The sequence below is a fragment of the Triturus cristatus genome, chromosome 8, assembly GCF_964204655.1.
Source record: "Triturus cristatus chromosome 8, aTriCri1.1, whole genome shotgun sequence".
NCBI classification, from domain to species: Eukaryota; Metazoa; Chordata; class Amphibia; order Caudata; family Salamandridae; genus Triturus; species Triturus cristatus.
Window position 1 is genome coordinate 873,135,887 of NC_140591.1, and position 17,977 is coordinate 873,153,863.

The following is a 17,977-nucleotide window of genomic DNA, read 5'->3' on the forward strand; positions in this document are numbered from 1 at the left end:
GAGGTGGAAGGAACTGCAGAAACAAGTTCTTCTACGTCCGTAAGGGTGATAAATCAGTGTGAGTCACCCTTTTTTATTGTTCTACACACCAACTCTGCTGTGTATCCTGGACAACTCAACAGGATAAGATCAACAAAAGGTTCGTCTTTTTCTGCGCTGTTTCCAGCCAGGTTCTGTATACTCTAATGCCAGTATGAGTGGAAGCTATCCGGGCATGAAGGAGGAATGCCTTTGTTCTGACAGCCCCCATACAAATGTGTCCCTTCCTCCTAAGCTGAATCAAGATTTGAATCTACCAGCTGACTGATAAAACAGCTCAGCAGTTCTCAACAAATCTACATTCACAGTGGGGCGGGGGGGGGGGGGACATATTGCTATTGAACACACCCTTATATATATGGTGGAAACACACAACATGCTTTTTTCACATTGGCAGATCATACTGTTCACCTGTGCGGAGTCTTGCTTAATGGTGGAGAGTTCCCGGGATAGTAATATTTCTCTCTTTTATGAAATGAAGTATTACATACCCGATATTGTAACTCATATTTATGTCCTAAACGTTGAGCATGTCATTAGAAGTATTTTAACTGGTTTCTTAATGGTTAATTGGATGTACAGGTAATTTCAAATCTCTCTTGATGCAAGGTTACTGAGGGTTAGTAAGTGTTTTGGATTATCCTGATTCCTGCAGTTGTTTAAAATTCCATTTTGCATGCATCATTGTTGCAGCGTTTTCTAGGTCCACTTGATTACCATTGGTCCTCCGATAGACAATTTCCTACGACTGAGGGGTGATGGGAGTTAGCATTAAAATCAATCAAAATTCAATTAACAGTGCAACCCATTTGGCTACACAGTGAGGACCAGGAATCGGGAGCTTGGGTTAAGAAGATTTATTACAAATTCAAAATCAACTTTAAATACACTACTCGCAGCGCCATGCAACAAAGATATGGAATAAGTATGGGAAAGCTCAACCTCCTGATGTAGTTTAGACGTATCAAAATTGAACATACAAGAAATTTGTTCACCGCTATACAGAATATTAATAAAAGCAATTGATGCTCAGAGAAAAGTCTCAAATTTGGTTGTCTATGCATAGGTAAATCTAGAATCACAGTAATTGATGTAAGGTCCAAGAAAAAATGATGGATCTAATTCTCTAAAGAATCTAAAAAATCCAGGAATTACGTAAAGGAAATCAGAATGGAGCTAAGGAAATTAAGTTTAGAAGGTGTCAGCATTTCTAAACAGGCCTAAATATGACAACTTCAATGTTAATTTCAATGGTGTGCATTTAATATGCGTTTGCAAATTTAAAAACAAATAATATAAGTTTCTACTGCATTAGTTTCACATTACATGTAATATTCAGTAAGTCATTAAAATGTCAGATGTTAGAATGGCTAAGAACTTCATTTAAGTCAAATATGTGGAATATTAATGCACATATTAAATAAACCTTTGTCACTTCTAATAGGATCACATTCTACATATATGTGAATGAATGTAATCAATCAAATCAATCAAAACAAGCTTTATTCTACTATTTGTAAAAATTATCATAAAAGCACATTAAAATACAGTTAAAAAAATGTTAAAAAGGATTTAATCAAAATTTCAAATCATTCTTTGTTATTCATGTGAAGTAGCACATACATTAGAAAAGTCACATTTCATATCTATGGTGAGTAGATTGTCTACTAAATGAAGACTGTGTTTATTTATCACACTTAGTTATGGTAAAACACATTATTATGAGTAAATTCTCTAATCCTACAGTGAAGGCACTCTTTAATAATGTCAAGTGCAACACTTGCATTAGTTCATTAATCCATACGTGAATCATGTGTTAAGTGCACTTTCATATTGCATGTCTTTTAAGTGTCTGTGACGTATAAAGGGTGGAGAGACTTTGCGCTGCACCAATTCTCCATCTGATGGCAAATCAAGCCATCACATCAATGTCTTATCAGATGGACAAATAACAATCTGGTTGTTTTCATCATCTTTCTTCTGGAATCTTCCAGAAATTTCACGTCATCATAGTATCTGCTCTGTCTGTCTGTCTTCTAGTTCCATATCTGCTCCCTTTCACTTTACTTCCTTCTTTGCTTGTACATGTTTGTATACTTTATAGATTACAATCAGGAATAATCCACAAACAGCAATTATCACTAAGGATCTGAGAATGCTTCCAACAAGTCCACCACCTAGGTTTCCAAACCATCTGCCTAAAGCAGAAAATCCATTCCCTATTGCGTCTCAAGCACCTGTTGCTGTCAACCATTTCAAATCCTTCTTCAGGTCAATAGTGTTGCTAATGTATTTACTCAGGTCTTTACTCTCGTCTGGAATGTAACTACGCCATTGTTGAACTTTTATCATCTGGTAGACTCTGCCCTCTTTGGTCAGAAGGGCATCTAAAACAAGTCGATTCTACAAAAACCATTGATCTAATGGAAACCATATCTGTATTTACAACAAAAAATCCTCCACCTGTATGAGTAGATCGTTTATTAACCACAGTAGAAAGCTTCCTAATCTTGTCTGAGTTGAGTATCACTCCTACAAATGTGATCAAAGCACCAAAAATGTCACCTAAATTTTCACTAGCACCTCCATTTGTTCTCACATGTTGTTCCATTGCCGACTCATCAATTTGGTACACATGATGCATTTTTGCAAAAACTTTCCATATGTAACATGTTCCATACCATCTCTTGTATAACTGTAAAATGCATTTTCTACAAAAATGTAATAGACTCTGTGAAAAACAGGATCTGCTCCATCTAAATATCATCCCCAGTGCCCTCTAACATCAAATGTATGGTCACAGTTGCATACTGTTGAAGCTGACCTCCTGAACTCTCTATATGACTCAGTGTCACTGCTGTTCTTATGCCTACATTCTGCTGCTGGCACACAACACATCTGTAATGCAAACTTTCAGCCATCAATCTGAATCTGGGGTGAAACCTGGCTTGCCTAAATAGGAGCACCATAGTGTCTCTCCATACGTGTGCGGGCCATTATAATAACTCACCATTGGAGGTAACAAGCTGTCTGGCAAAACAGGTCTGCCATCTCTTGAAAACCAAATGTCATCCTCTTTTAATTTACACAACCTGCTTTAACCCAACCTTGTTGTTCTGCCACTTCTTCCTGTAACCTTTTAACTTCTACACATGTGTCAACTGCAGTCAACAACAAGTTGCAATTTGTGGCATCCGAATCTTTGACATATTCCCCATTAAAGGTGCATGAATACAATGCACAGTATCTCTTTGACTCATCAGCATATCTATTGCCCACTGTCAAATAGTCAGTGCCTTGTCTGTGTGCGGCATATCTCACCACGGCAATTAGGGCAGACAGTTGCAAATCCTGTAACAAGTTTCCCACACTCTCACCATTACAGATCGGTGATCCCGAAGAGGTCATAAATCTGTGTTGGAACCGCAATGACCAAGGTCACTAACTATCAGTGAAAACTGTCACTCTAAGCTGGCCTGAAACACAGCATGCCCTAGTAGCAGCAATAAATTCTGCCACTTGTGCTGAAAACGCTCCTTGAAGTGAGGAGTCTTTGACCACACATGAGACAGTACAGACTGCATAGGTAGCTCTCAGGTTTCCATTATGGTCTCGTAAGCAGCAGCTATCAACAAACAGCACATAGTCTGAGTCAGGTAGTGTCACATCTTGAATGTCAGGTCTCAGTTTGGTGCATAGTTCAGTAACATTAATGCAGTCATTCTCAACTTCTCCTTCGACAACTTCATTTCCAGGAAGGGGCAGCAAAGTAGCGTGGTTCAGTACAGTATACCTTTGCAGGGTTAGATTTTTGGCTCTAAGAATGACTTGCTCATACTTGGTGAGTCAACTGTTGGTAAGGTGCTGTGTTGGAGTATGAGCTGACGGCACTTCAACTGAGTGGGGAACAAAAACTGTGAAGGAGTGACCCATAAATAACAATGCTCTCTCACTGCTCTATGCTGACACTAGTGGAGGCGACTGAAAAATAGGCCACATTCCCGTGCATCTGAGTTAGCACTGAAAGAGTGCAACCGTCTCTCTCACCGCAAAACAAAACAAAACATTTATTATAATCAGGCATTCCCAGGCAGAGATATTCTCTCAGCTCTGAGAAGGCAAGATTGCAACTGTCATCCCATGGTAGCGGATCTGACACGTCTTCGTGTACCAGCTTCTGTAAAGGCTTGGCTATCAGGGAAAAGTTGGGAATCCACTGTCGAATGTAGTCCACCATTCCCAAGAACATTCTGATTTCTTTCTGTGTTTGTGGATTCATTTTCAGAATTGACGAAATTCTTTCTTGTGACACCTTCCTGGCTCCTTTCTCAATGTGATGTCCTAGATACAGGACTTCTTTCTCACAGAACTGCAATTTGGTCGAGACACTTTATGTCCATTCTCAGCTAAGTGGTTCAAGAGAGAAATGATGTCTCTTTTTAAAGCCTCCTGCGTATTTGATGCCACAAATAGGTTGTCACTGTATTGCACTAGGACTGAGTAATAGAGCATCACTAATGACCATATTTTTTTCGAATACCTGGTTAGAGATGGATGGACTCTGCGTACACCCTTGTGGGACTCGGCACCTTGCCAAAACACAGCTGCCAAAACGGGAAGCGGAGAGGAACTGGCTATTCTTGTCTAGTGGTATACAAAAGAAGGCTTGACACAAATCAATAACAGAGAACCACTCAGCCTCAGATGGAAACTGAAACAAAATCACAGCTGGATTCAATACCACAGGACAACAAGGAATAACGATGGACTTTACCTTTTGCTAATCTTGGATGATGCAGTACTTGGCGTTGGGTTTCTACAAACCCATTATGGGTAAGTTACATGGACTTCCCATAATCTCCTTCAGAATGCCTTGCACACTCATTGAGCCAATCACAGGAGTAATCTCAGCAGTAGTCTCAGGGGTCAGATTATTTTCTGGGATTCTGAGGTACTCAGCATGTGACTTCACTGTAATGCAGATGGGTTTAACACCGTTGATAAGTCTGATGCCTTTACCTAAAAAGTCTCAGACTCCAGGTAGCACTGTACCTCTCGATTCTGAGAGCAAATTGTCTTTTGTCAGCATGGGGGACGTTCCGATTTCTGATCTCTGTTTGAAAAGTTTAAAGGCACCATCATCATAATGAGTCTGCCATTTGGGGTACAGTTAATAGAACAATTCAGCTTGCACAAAATATTTCATCCAAGCAGATATACAGGACTTGAATCATACACCACAAATCGGTGATTACTGTCAAAAGATCCTATCTTGAAAGATATCGTTTCTGAAACTGAGATAGTTATTTGTTTATTTGCAACTCCTACAACTTGGATTCTTTGTCCTATGAGAGGTAGGTTGGGAACCTCTGCTGTTCTCACAGTAGAGCGGGTAGCACCAGTGTTGACGAGGAGTGAAACAAGATTTCCATTTATCTCACCATCAGCATATGGACCCTTCTGGTCGAACTCTAAGGTTGCTCCAAGTATGCAGTCCTCCTCCCACCTAAGGCTCTGTGATTGTGACAGGTCTGAGGTGGATTCATCATCTGTCTGAATCAGGGATTACTGTTGAAATATTCCCTGATCCACAAAGGAATTAGTGCTTGCATTGGGAATTTGATGTGCATTGTATCTCTGGACATTTACATTTTGCCGTGGCATTGGGGCTTGTGGAACCTGCATCACCTGAGCTTGAGGCACATTAAGATTTTGAATCCTCTGTCTCTGCTGCTGCTGTGTCTGGACCATATTATTTCCCTGTGATTGTACAAATCCACTATTCTGAACCGGATTCCCATTAACCATGTTACTAGTGTTAAATAGGCACTCGCTTTTCCAATGCCCTAACCTGCTGCACACATGGCAGGGGTTCGTTTTCATCAAAGTCAACACATCACCACCTGTACTCGGATCAATTGGGACACCACGTCCTCTACCTTGTGGTTGAAACCCATGTGGCTGAAATCCTTGCTGTTGAAGCCCATTACCACCTTGCATCACTGGAGCTCTCTGCTGATATGCTCCCACCATAGGACCAGTATTCCCAATAAACTGTAAATTCTGACCTCGCTATGCAACTTTTATCTGGGCTATTGATTCAATTCAGTTCTTTATTCAGCAGATAAGAAACAATCATAAAAGTGCACACAATATCATATTAAAAAACAATTAAAACACAGTATAAAAAATATAATTACATAAAAGAATAGGACTAAAAGCTAAAATAAAAATATTATCTGGGCTATTATTAATTTCTCCTTTAATTTCTTGTGTTTTATCTCTGAATCATTGCTGCAATACTTTGCATTTTTCAAAATTGCATCAATGGGCTTACTCTGCCAACAAATTAAACGCTGCTGAATCATGGAACTAACCTCCGCTTCAGTCCTTACACAAATCTGTGAACAAAATGTCCCAAATCCTTTGCCTCAATAGTCTCTGTCCCACTGAATTATATGTCATGGTAACTATGTATTGACTCTTTAGATTATTGGATTCTTCTATCAATTTTGACCCAATCAATCTCTTTGGGCGAAAATTTAGATTTTCAAAAGTGTAATCACCATGTTATACTTTTTCATTAGCAATGGTGATGGCTCATGTGACTGAGGATGTCTCCTCAGCTCCACCTCGGGCCAATGCACAGAAACTATGCATTAAGCCCACAGATCACAAGGAACCCTAATTTCAAACAGAGTATCCAAAACCTTTGACATTTTTACAAATCGATCAACCTGTCTGTACCATTCCACTGGGTTCTCTCTCAATTTCAGGAAATCATTTGTGAATGATGCAAGATCAGTCCCATTCCATTGTATATGGACAAATCCTCCACAAGGCACTTCTCTCATGGTAAGCATGTGTAAAACTTCATCTTCCTCCTCTGTTACAGATGGAGGCTTTTGCACCCTAACTTTCTTTGGTTCCTTCTTCTTTGACCATCTACCTTCCCATTTATCTAATTCACTCCATTTTTGAATGTTTGCCATCAATTCTTTTATCTGTAATATGATTCCTGGTGGAAGCATGTTTGCAAGATCTCTGTCACTAGAGCACTAAAGCATAACCTGTAACTTTGCTGCAAGACTTTGGGTTTTTGTACCTCAATTCCATGTGTATGGGCCATTTGAGACAATTTCTCCCAAGCTTGTCATTCATGTCTGGTAATTTCTTTACACAAGAACAGTAGTTCATTACCCTGGTCTACATTCAGTCGTGGTAATTCAAGTGTTCCAATTATAATTTCTTCTAATTCTACTTTCCATATAGCCACATCCATTTTCCTTTCTCTCTCTGGGACCTAAGCATTCATTCCCCTTATTTCATGATTCTCATTACTTGCCAGGGTGTCTACACCTTTGAAACCTCCATCAAGTTTTCGGGTAGTAAGCCTTGTTTGTTCTGCTGGGGTATGGAAAATGATTTCTCCACTGTAGTTACTACTACTTGGACCAGGTGGTGAGTTCAAAAGAGACATGTCAGAAGTTGGGGTTCCCATAGGCACCTCTGTCCTAGGGATACTGTAATTCATCATAGGATAGGCATTTGTGTCTGGCTGGGAAAAGGGTGATGATCTCTAAGGAAATCTCCTTGTCAGGTCAAATCTGACTGATTTACTGTAAGGTCTGCACTCGTAGAGCATGGGTATTCCCTCGCGTCGGAACTCTAGCAGTCAGAGGAATGGGTCTTATTGTCGGGTCCACTGAATTGTTAGCCATGGCACTCATTTCAGTAGAAATGGCCAAAGTATGTGTATTATTTCCTGCTACTTCAACTCCAGGCTTATACAAAGGAACTACAGGACCAATCAGGACAGGAACGGTCAATGCATCTAGAGCATTAAGGCTTGTGAAATCAAAGTGGCTGTCATTCCTGACTGTTCCCCCAGTAGATCAGGATTTGTATTTAGTGGTGCGGTACGCACATCAAAGGTTTCAGTCATGGGCACATTACTCGCTCTACTAGTCTTAGTGTTATTGTATGGAGGTGGACGATTTACCAAAAACAAAGTTATAAAATCATCATTTATGTTGCTGTCACTGTCCTCAGCTGCATTCTCTGTGTCATCTGTTTCTTTATTCTTTTTCTTCTCCTTGCGTTTACCTTTCTCTTTTTCTTCTCTTGTTATAGTCTGGCTCCCTCATTCCTGTCAGTTCTCAAGAATTTCTGTCTGCATCCCTTCTAGCATTTGCACAAGTGTCTATGGCATTCTTGACTCTCCCTGGAAATCTATCTGTCTGACTAAGGTGAGGCATATGTTCCCAGGCATTAAGTGCTTTGTATTGCATAGGTCTAGGAGGTGGTTTCATTTCATACAGCATCCTCCTTAAATGCTCAATGATTTTCAGATTAATTGTCCTGTAATGAGGAAACTGCAATACACCATCTTTCAGGTGGTGCCTCTTCTCCCTTTCTAACAGACACAGGCACATCTCCCCTCACTATGGTTTGCAAAGCTTTTAAGAATATCATTTCAATCAATATATGCAATATTCACAAATGACTTTTCTTTCAAACCAGAAAATTATTTTCACCCACAATTCTTTGTTTGCCGATCACAACCAATCCCATCACGGCTTTCTATGATGTATCCAACTAATACAAGCGTGGCTCTACACCAACTGACCTATACTAGCGTGGTACTCTGTGACGTCAATCTCACTTCTTGCAGCAGACACCCTCCTTTACAATTTCTCTCACACGTTGTATAAGCAATTCACACAAAACAATGCAAACAATTTCACAAATCTTGTCTGCTCCACTATTGAAATTAAGATTATTCATACAAACAAGAGGCAATTCAGAACTATTTTAACATTCACTTCAATTGAAACCTCGACCAGCGGCACCTCACTCAGATTGATGCAGTTATACCCTGCACACTGAGATCAACTATATCAACCACATGTCACAATCACACAAAGATTAAGTCCCTAGCTCGATAATGCTATTGACAGTGTCTCATGACATGCACCACAACACAGCAGATAACTACACCCAGTGTCTTCTATACTGCAACTTGACTTTATGTCTCTTATACGGGGATCTTAGGCCACAATGAACCTGATAACCATTTCTATTTCTCTGCATCAATAAATGACACATCAACTTAAATCAGCTCGGCATAACACCACACATTCATTTCAAAATACCGCAATCTAAGCATAAGCAATAGCAACACAGAACCCTTTTAATACTCACACTCCTCAGCTGCTACAGTTTGTTCCCGAACTGGCACAACTCTATCAATCCTTCGACCGAACCGTGGACTTTTGGGGTTTAGACTGGGCTTGGGCAATTTCTAGATAGGACACTCTAACTATCTCAAGTCAGTAGAATTCCATCCGACATGCTACCAGATTTGTTACAGTGCTTTCTGGTTCCACTTGCTTACCACATGTCCTCCGGCAGACCTTTTTCTTTGACTCAGAGGTGATGGGAGCTAGTATTAACATCAATCAAAATTCAACTAACAGTGCAGCTCATTCGGCTACACAATGAGGACCAGAAATCAGTATCTTGGGTCAAAATCCAGTTCAAATACACTACTCACAGCACCATACTATAAAGATAGAAAATAACCACGGGAAAGCCCAACCTCCTGAAGAAGTTTAGATGCATCAGAATTAAACATTCAAGAAATTCAACCACTGCTATAAAAAATATTAATAAAAGCAATTGATACTCAGAGAAAAGTCTCAAGTTTGGTTGTCTATGCATAGGTAAATTTAGAATCACAACAATTAAGGTCCAAGCAAAAAAGATGGTTCTAATTTTCTAAAAAATCTCAAAAATCTGGGAATTCCATAAAGGAAACCAGAATGGAGCAAAGGAAATTAAGCTCACAAGGTGTCCGCATTTCTGAAGCTCAGTCAAGAGTCTTCTATGGCTCAAAAGAAAGTGTTAGCATAAGCCACACTTAGGAAGGAATCAGGGAGGCATTGAGATCTAAACCTCAATAAGGGCACAAAAGGTTCGTAAGAGACCTCCAACTTCATCTCTGGAATAAGGAGTTCTGCAGACCAAAGTCTAACCGGGTGCACACTATATTATAACACAAAGTCTGCTGGGTATCACCCACTTTATTCGCATCATCAGGAGTCCATTTTTTCAGTCCAGTTTTCAGGTAGCAGAAGGATACATTGCCAGAAAATCACATATTAAGCAAACATAGGAGCAATATCAACTTTTTCACGTCCACATCATTTAGCAACATTTACTCAGAGGGTCTTTCAGTTAAAGCACTTGTTTGACATGTTCCTTCATCAAGATCTTCTTCTCAGTCTCTTTTCCCTTTCTCAAGTAAAGTAATGTATTTATTCTACTACTAGCAATTCATGTGAGAACCTGGAAGAAATGTTCTGTTGGCAGAACAATGAAATTAACTTTTTGCAGTATGGTGAAATGCAGGCCTACATATGACTTAAACATTAATTTCACGTGTTCACATTTAATATGTGTGTGCACATTTAACCACAAACCAATATATGTTTCTAGTGCATTAAGTTTCACATTACATGCAATGCTCAGTAAGTCATTAAAATAGCTGTTAGTATGGCTAAGAGCTACATTTAAATTCAATATGTGGAATATTAATGCACACATTACGTAATCTTTAGTGGGTTCTAATAGGATCACACTCTACAGATATGTGGATGGTTTTAATCACAGTTTCAAATCATTATGCGTTATCCACGTGATGCAGCACATACATTAGGAAACTCACATTTCATCTCTATGGTGAGTACATTATCTACTTAATGAAGATGGTGTTTATTTATCACAGTTATGGTAAATCACATTAATATGAGTAAATTATCTAATCCCACAGTGAAGGCACTCTTTAATAATGTAACGTGCAACACTTACATTAGTTTGTTAAACCATACATGAATCGTGTGCTGAGTGCACTTTCATACTGCATGTCTCTTAGTCTGTCATGTATAAAGGGTGTGCAACCTTTGCAGTGCACCACAAGGGTATTGAGGGTTTAGATGTTGGCAAGTGTTTAAGTTCATCCTGATTTGTGCAGCTGTTTATAATTTATTGTGGATTCATTCAGTTCCCGTTGCTACAACATGAGTTTATCAAGAATTATAACAGACCGCAGTATTTACACACGTTTCTCTACCAAAAAAACACTGGGTAATAGTCTTTTAATGGTTGTACCTTTCTTAATCAGTATTATTCCTAACAGCCCTTCTTTAGTTACCGAGGCTTTTACAGAGTCCGGAGTCTTACATGTAAAAGCACAAATCACTCCTTGTGTGTTTTAGTATTAGGTACACCAAACCCACACTTGTGAGGCATAAGGTGTGGAATGGTGTGGGACTGTATGAATGATTCGGCTTTCTTCATTCCTCACAAAAGTTTCATGAAAGGGTCTTCTATTCTTTTGACGATTTCGTGACTTACCTAGGTGCAGTTATTGTTTAATACAAATGTATAAAACAATCTCGGCTAGATATTTTTTCATTAATTTGTGCCAAAAGGTTCTGAGAAAAGTCTCCTGTTTTTGCATCTTAATGTATGGCTGCAAACAGAGAGCCTCTTTAATGCTACGCTCAGTGTTTATGTTTTACTTCACTCCTTCATGTGTCTATATTTCCATCCAATATTCCGTTGCATACATTTTTCATTTTAAAAACACTACAATAGTGTCAGAAACCCAGGCCGTTACCGGTTGATCATGCAATCAGAACATATGCTAATTATGCTGATGTTTTCGATGGTAGCAGTGACATGCGTTATGGTTTTGTCACTAATAACAGAAGGCCAGCAGCAAATAGCGTTGTTTTATACTCTGTTTTTACATGGCATTAAATTATCGAGAAAAGGGAATTACTTTAAAGAAATGGCTTACAATTCTTAATGTTCTATTTCCATAGTAAATGGTGAGAGATGACACTCTTTTGTACCCTTCTCTAGTTTGAGCTCTGTTTGTGAAGGTATGAACCTCCACCCTTCAAACAATGCATGTTTATTTAGACAGCTCAGTGCAATTTGCAGTGCAAAATTACTTATGTCAGTGAGTCTGTAGAGCGCAGCTAATCACCCATGTGAGTATTCAGGAGCTGATTAGGGCAGGCCTGAGTGGGGAGGAGCAAATCATGACTGTTTTATCTGCAAGAGCATGCCTTGAGGTGCCTTTGGAAGTCCATGAGGAAGGGAGAGGTTCTGACGTGTTTTGGGAGGTCATTCTAGGTCTTGACTATGAGGCATGAGAAGGAGCGTCCTCTGCTTCTGGTCTTGTTGATGCGAGGGAGGTGTGCTCAGGCCTGGGACACAGATCAAAGGCGTCTGTTGGGTTGGTAGAAGTGTAGCAGGCGGCTGAGGAAAGCTGGGCTGGTCTTGTGGAGAGCTTTGTATGCGTGGGTGAGCAGCTTGAACTCACATCTTTACAGGACTGGGAGCCAGTGGAGATCGTTTAGGTATGGAGGGATTTGGTTATTTTGTGGGATTTTCAGGATGAGTCTGGAGGCGGCGTTCTGGGTGGTTTGCAGTCGGCGTAGGACATGTGCTGGGATTCCGATGTAGAGGGTGTTTCCGTAATCAAGTGTACTTTTGATAAGAGTCTGGGTGACCATTTATCTGGTATTCAGTGGGATCCACTTGAAAGTCTTGCATAGCATTCACAGGATGAGGAAGCATGATAAGGAGATGGTGTTGATCTGTCTGCTCAAAGAGAGATGGAGTCCAGGATGATCCAGAGGTTCTTGGGGTGGGTGAGGGGGCCAAGTACAGAGGGCCTCCAAGAGGTGTCCCAGGGGGAGTGATTGTTGCCAAAGATTAGGACTTCAGTTTTGTCAGTGTTGAGCTGGAGGTAATTGTTTTTCATCCAAGCAGCGACGTTGCTCATGCAGTTGGCAAAGTTTGCTTTGGCGGTGCTTGTTGAATTGGTAAGGGAGAGGATGAGCTGTGTGCCATCGGCATAGAATACTATGTTGAAGCCGTGGGATCTGAGGATGTCCACGAGGCACGTCATGTAGATGTTGAAAAGTGTTGGGCTGAGCAACTATCCTTGAGGGACTCTGCAGATGAGTTGCTTGGGTTCTGAGGTGAAAAGGGGAAGTCTAACTCATTGAGTTCTGTCTGTGAGGAAGGAGGATATCCACCTGAAAGCCGATCTGCAGATACCCAAGTGCTGAAGCTTTCTGGTGAGTGACTTGTGGAAGACCGTAGCGAAAGCTGTGGAGAGATTGAGGAGGATGAGTGAGGCCATTTCTCCTCAGTCGAGGATGCTTTTGATGCCATCAATGTGTGCAATGTGTGCTATCTCTGTGCTGTGGTTGGTGCAAAAGCCTGATTGAGAGCTGTCATGGAGTTGATGGAGTTCCAAGTGGTCTGCGAGTTGGGTATTGATGTCTTTCTCCATGACTTTATCTGTAAAAGGCAGGAGCGAGATGGCTCTTATAGCTGCTGAGGGTGTTTGGGTCCGATGTTGATTTCTTCAATAGGGCATTGACTTCTGCATTTATCCAGGCAGACTTGAAGGTTGCGGTGGTTATGGAGGTAATGATGATAGCGGTGAGCGCGAGGGAGATGATGGTTCTTCCAAGGTTGTATATGAAGTGGGGGCATGGGTCTGAGGAGGCTCCTTAATGGGTGGTATTCATCAGGGCAGTGGTTACTTCATTCAAGAGAGCTTCAAGTTGCTTAGCTGCTGCGAAGAAGGAGGTATCCGGTTGGTCAGGTGAGTTTGTATTGATATGCTGCGGTATATCTTGAAGGCGTTTGTATTGTAATTTGGGATGTTATGAACAAATTTCATTTATTTTTATTTTATTTTATGATTATTTATTCAAATGACTAGTAAGTGGAATTGATAAAGTTGAATTGATCTTTTAATAGCCACTGTCCCTCATTTTTAGGTCTTAAGGTTAGGATCAATGAAAAACACAAAGAATTCATATACCATATATATTATTTTTCTGATGTAGTGAAAGGTATAGGTGGATATTCTGGCTTTGCATTGGCTAAGATTCCAGTGCCCTGGGTTAATTGAAACACAATATGTTCGCCATTATAGAGAAATCCAGTTTTTAGAGATAGCTCTGCCATCACTGACCAAGCAGCGCTTCACCTGACCAATGCTCAATGAGTCTTTTACCTTTGCATCTTATACTACAATGATTTATTGCTTAGTATTATTCCAACCTGCCCTGAACAATAAGCATTGACTTTTAAATCATTTAAAAGGTAACAGGTAAATTCAAATTAGTGAAATTGTCACACACATCACTATTCCTCTTCAAATTGTGGGAACAGTGACAAAACAGAAAATCTTTTAAAGCAGAAAACAAAGCAAACCCCACCTAGTTATCTGCCAAGTGGCCCATTATATATGCAATGCCTTTAACCAGTTCTGAGTTTCTTTTCACAGGATAGTTCATTGAACGTTTCTTTTTACTATTATAAATATTGGCTGACAAAACTAGCATGTCAAAATATGTCACCTAGAACCTATGACAGACTGCATCAACCATATATTAATTTAGGTCTCTTTAAGCTACACAGAAGTAGCTTACTCCCTTTATGGGAATGCTCCCTGTCCATACATGAAGAAAATCCACCTTTCCTGTGTGGTCATTCTGGATTGTTTGCCTATTGCTGGACCCTATATTTTTGCTGACTTCCAAACTGCGCACTTTATTCTTCTTACCAGTCATAAAGTGTGTGGGTTCCCCTATCAAACATTATTGAATTGGCATATTCCCAATTGGTATAGTTACCTTGCCTATATGTCCCTAAAATATAGTTTAAAGTGCACCTAGGGCCTGAAAGGAAAATTCCACTAGTGGACTGCAGCACCTATTTTGCCATCTACTAAAGTGGCAGTACAACCATGGCTTCAGTCCTACCATTGCAGCCTGTCTGTAGCGGTGTAAAAACTGCAATTTGACCTGTCAAAATAAACGTTTTTCACAGGTCAAAACCTCCCTTTTAAATATTATTAAGCCACCCCTAGGTAGGAATTTTAGCCCACCACGCAGGGTGCATGATATTTAAAAGTACATGCAGGAACTTAATGTTAACACGCTTTTCCAGTGACTAGCACCCAACAGGTATTTTTCACTGTGGCAGGCCCAGCTCTCCAATGTAGAATACCAGAGTACAAATTAAAATCCTAATACTGTATCTTGGGAATAAGGAAAGCTAGAAAAATAAATAGGCAAGTATTCTGTATATTTATTTACAACCCAATTGAATAGTGGTCAGATTTTTAATAAATATTAAGGAAAAGTAACTTTAAGAAAGAGCAAATAATACACTGACCTGAAAGGGCAGAGATGATTCCTCTGAACCTCACAGAATATGCATGGTGGGGACAGTGATCATCCTCTATGAAATTACAGTGTCAAATCCTACTTTTGTATCTAATCCTGCTTGACAAGTCTGCCGAGTTTACATGTAACATCGGGGGCGCACTTTAAAGGTAGAAAACAGGATGGCCAGGCAATTCTTGTGTATCCAATGCCTGGTTATGGATTTCGCTGCTTTGGTTCCGCCAACCTTCTGTCTCTTGGTTTATTGTGGTACAGTAGCTTCTTCAAACATGATTTTGGTGTTAGATGTGGGGGTACACTAGGATTACTATAGTTCCCTTGCCACACACACACTTAGCCCTCAGAACCTATGTTTAGAGTGGCTGAAGACTTTCTTCATCTTGAAAATTACCAAAGTGGGTAGGAGTTGCTCCAGGAACCTCAACCCCCATTGGTTAAGGTGTGCCCAGTATTCATTCCCACACATTAGCTCATGCCAGGCATAAATGTGGCATCTCCAGGCACCCACTCTAGAACACTTTCTGGACTTGAGGAGGTGGACTGGGCATGCTATCTGTGACATAAAAGGAGCCCTGAAGGACAGGACCTGTTCCCTCTGGTACCCAGGAAACAGAACTGGACTGCAAGGGTCTTAAGGATGACCTCCTGATCAAATTATAGGGACACATCAAGTTATGAGAGGCCTTTTCTGCAAATGCCGAGCGGACCACTCCAAACTGGACCTGGACTGGACCATGCTGGTGACCTCTACCTACCACTCTGTGAGTCTCTGAAGCCTCTCATGAGATTCTGGGATGCTTTAGAAACGCACTCCTGTGGTGGATTTGGACTAAAAAGACCATGGACCTGATTTAGAGATTGAATGATGGGTTACTTGATCACTAACATGATGGATACCCCATCCGCCGTATTAAGAGTGCCACTGGATTTGGATGGGATATTAGTCACATTTGTGATGGAGTACCCTTTCCGCTGAACTCTCAATCAGGTCCTAAGAAGGTAAATTCTTTGACCAGTTCGAACCTGGTTGGTGTACCTGACCTGCACCTCAAAATACATCTAGGTCCCGATCTACCGCGACTGTTGAGTATCACTGGCACTTTGTGCTTTTTGTGCTTTTTCTACTTAAAACATGGAAAATTCATGTCTCTGAAGCATTTCGTAATCACCAACCTGAAAGTAGGGTATCTGCTAGAAACAAACAAAAAGCCACCTTAACAGAAGGAGAAGACAAGAACAGTCTTTAGGTGACCAACATAAAAGTAAACATCGGAGTGGGACAAGACAGTAAAGTTGGGATAGAATGGAGCATTCTGAGATTTAATACAGAATGGCAAACATACACCAACTTCAGATGTAGCTCAAAAATTAAATCGCAGACTGTTGCTTACAACAGACCTCTGCTTCTGAGAAGAACAGTGTGAGAGAGAGAGAGAGAAACAAAAAACATTACACCAAACAGACAAGCACCAAAAATATATATGAGATAAATGATATCCAACCCGTATAATGAAAGTGTATTGCAGGTCACTGAAGAGTTTTGCATCAATGTGGCAAACAAAGCCAAAGAACAGTGTTTTTTTATAGGGTCATGGAACTCCTGAGTGACTTGCAATATCATTTTAACATATGGTGGAAGGTATTTTAATAGTCATAGTACATGCCCACATGGTAACCCATGACAGAGACATACTCCTTTATAAGACAGATAGTATGGTTGCAAATATGAAGAACAAAAGCAGAACCTGTGGTGCAAAATTAAACACATCTGAAAGTACTTACTAATTTGTTGCAAATCATATTTAAATCCCTTTAATATTAACCAGATTTAAACCAGCATTGGCAAAGCCAATAGGTTTCTCCTCTGCGAAATCTATTGGTTTTGTCAATGTATTTTTAGACTTGTTGCACAGCAGCATGAGTTACTTTGCAACATGTCTTGAAAGAAAAAAAAGGAATTTGCACAGTCAACACTGGCCACATCTTAGCGCTTTTCTTTTTCACTTTAAGCCATGTTGCACAGCAGCTCATGCTGCTGTGCAACATCTAAAAATACATTGTCAGAACCAAAAGATTTTGCAAAGGCAAAATCTATCGATTTTGCCAATGCTTGTTTTCTGTATAAGAGATTTTGCAAGCACAGCACAAGAGCTGTGCAGGCAAAATCTAATCCAATAGGGGAGGAACCATCACACAAATACACACAGGCCATCTGCAGTCCAGACAGCACACTGCCATTACACTCACTCAGAGCTCAGGCCACACCAACACAAGCATTGGTAAACTGCCAACTGTGGAAATGATTTTTGCTCAACATCCAGTGAGTCCCGGCAAATCACTTTATCTCCCTGTGCTCACAAAACTAAAATGAATGTGTCCTAGTGTAATGTAACTGGTGGTCATGCAAAGCGCTCAAATACCTTCAGGTTTCGTTTGCGTTATATAATCCTTGGAAGAAAAGCAACAAAAGGGAGAAGGGTAATTAAGAAAGGCGGCAGGGGAGAGGATTAAAAAAAAGCCAAAGGGCAGGGCCCAGATTAAAAATAACAGAAGGTGGGAGTGGGTTTTAAAAAAACTACAGTGAGCGGGAGGAAGGCGGGGTGAGTTTTACAAAAACAACGGCGAGTGGAGGGAATTAAAAATAGAGC

At 40.3% G+C, this 17,977-nt stretch overlaps 1 protein-coding gene across 1 annotated transcript in view; it reads left to right on the plus strand.

Moving 5' to 3' along the window:
• The window catches only part of ABI3BP (ABI family member 3 binding protein), a 1,978,933-nt gene that overhangs the window by 126,501 nt on the left and 1,834,455 nt on the right, over window positions 1-17,977 (plus strand). The gene's annotated exons all lie outside the window — the stretch shown is intronic.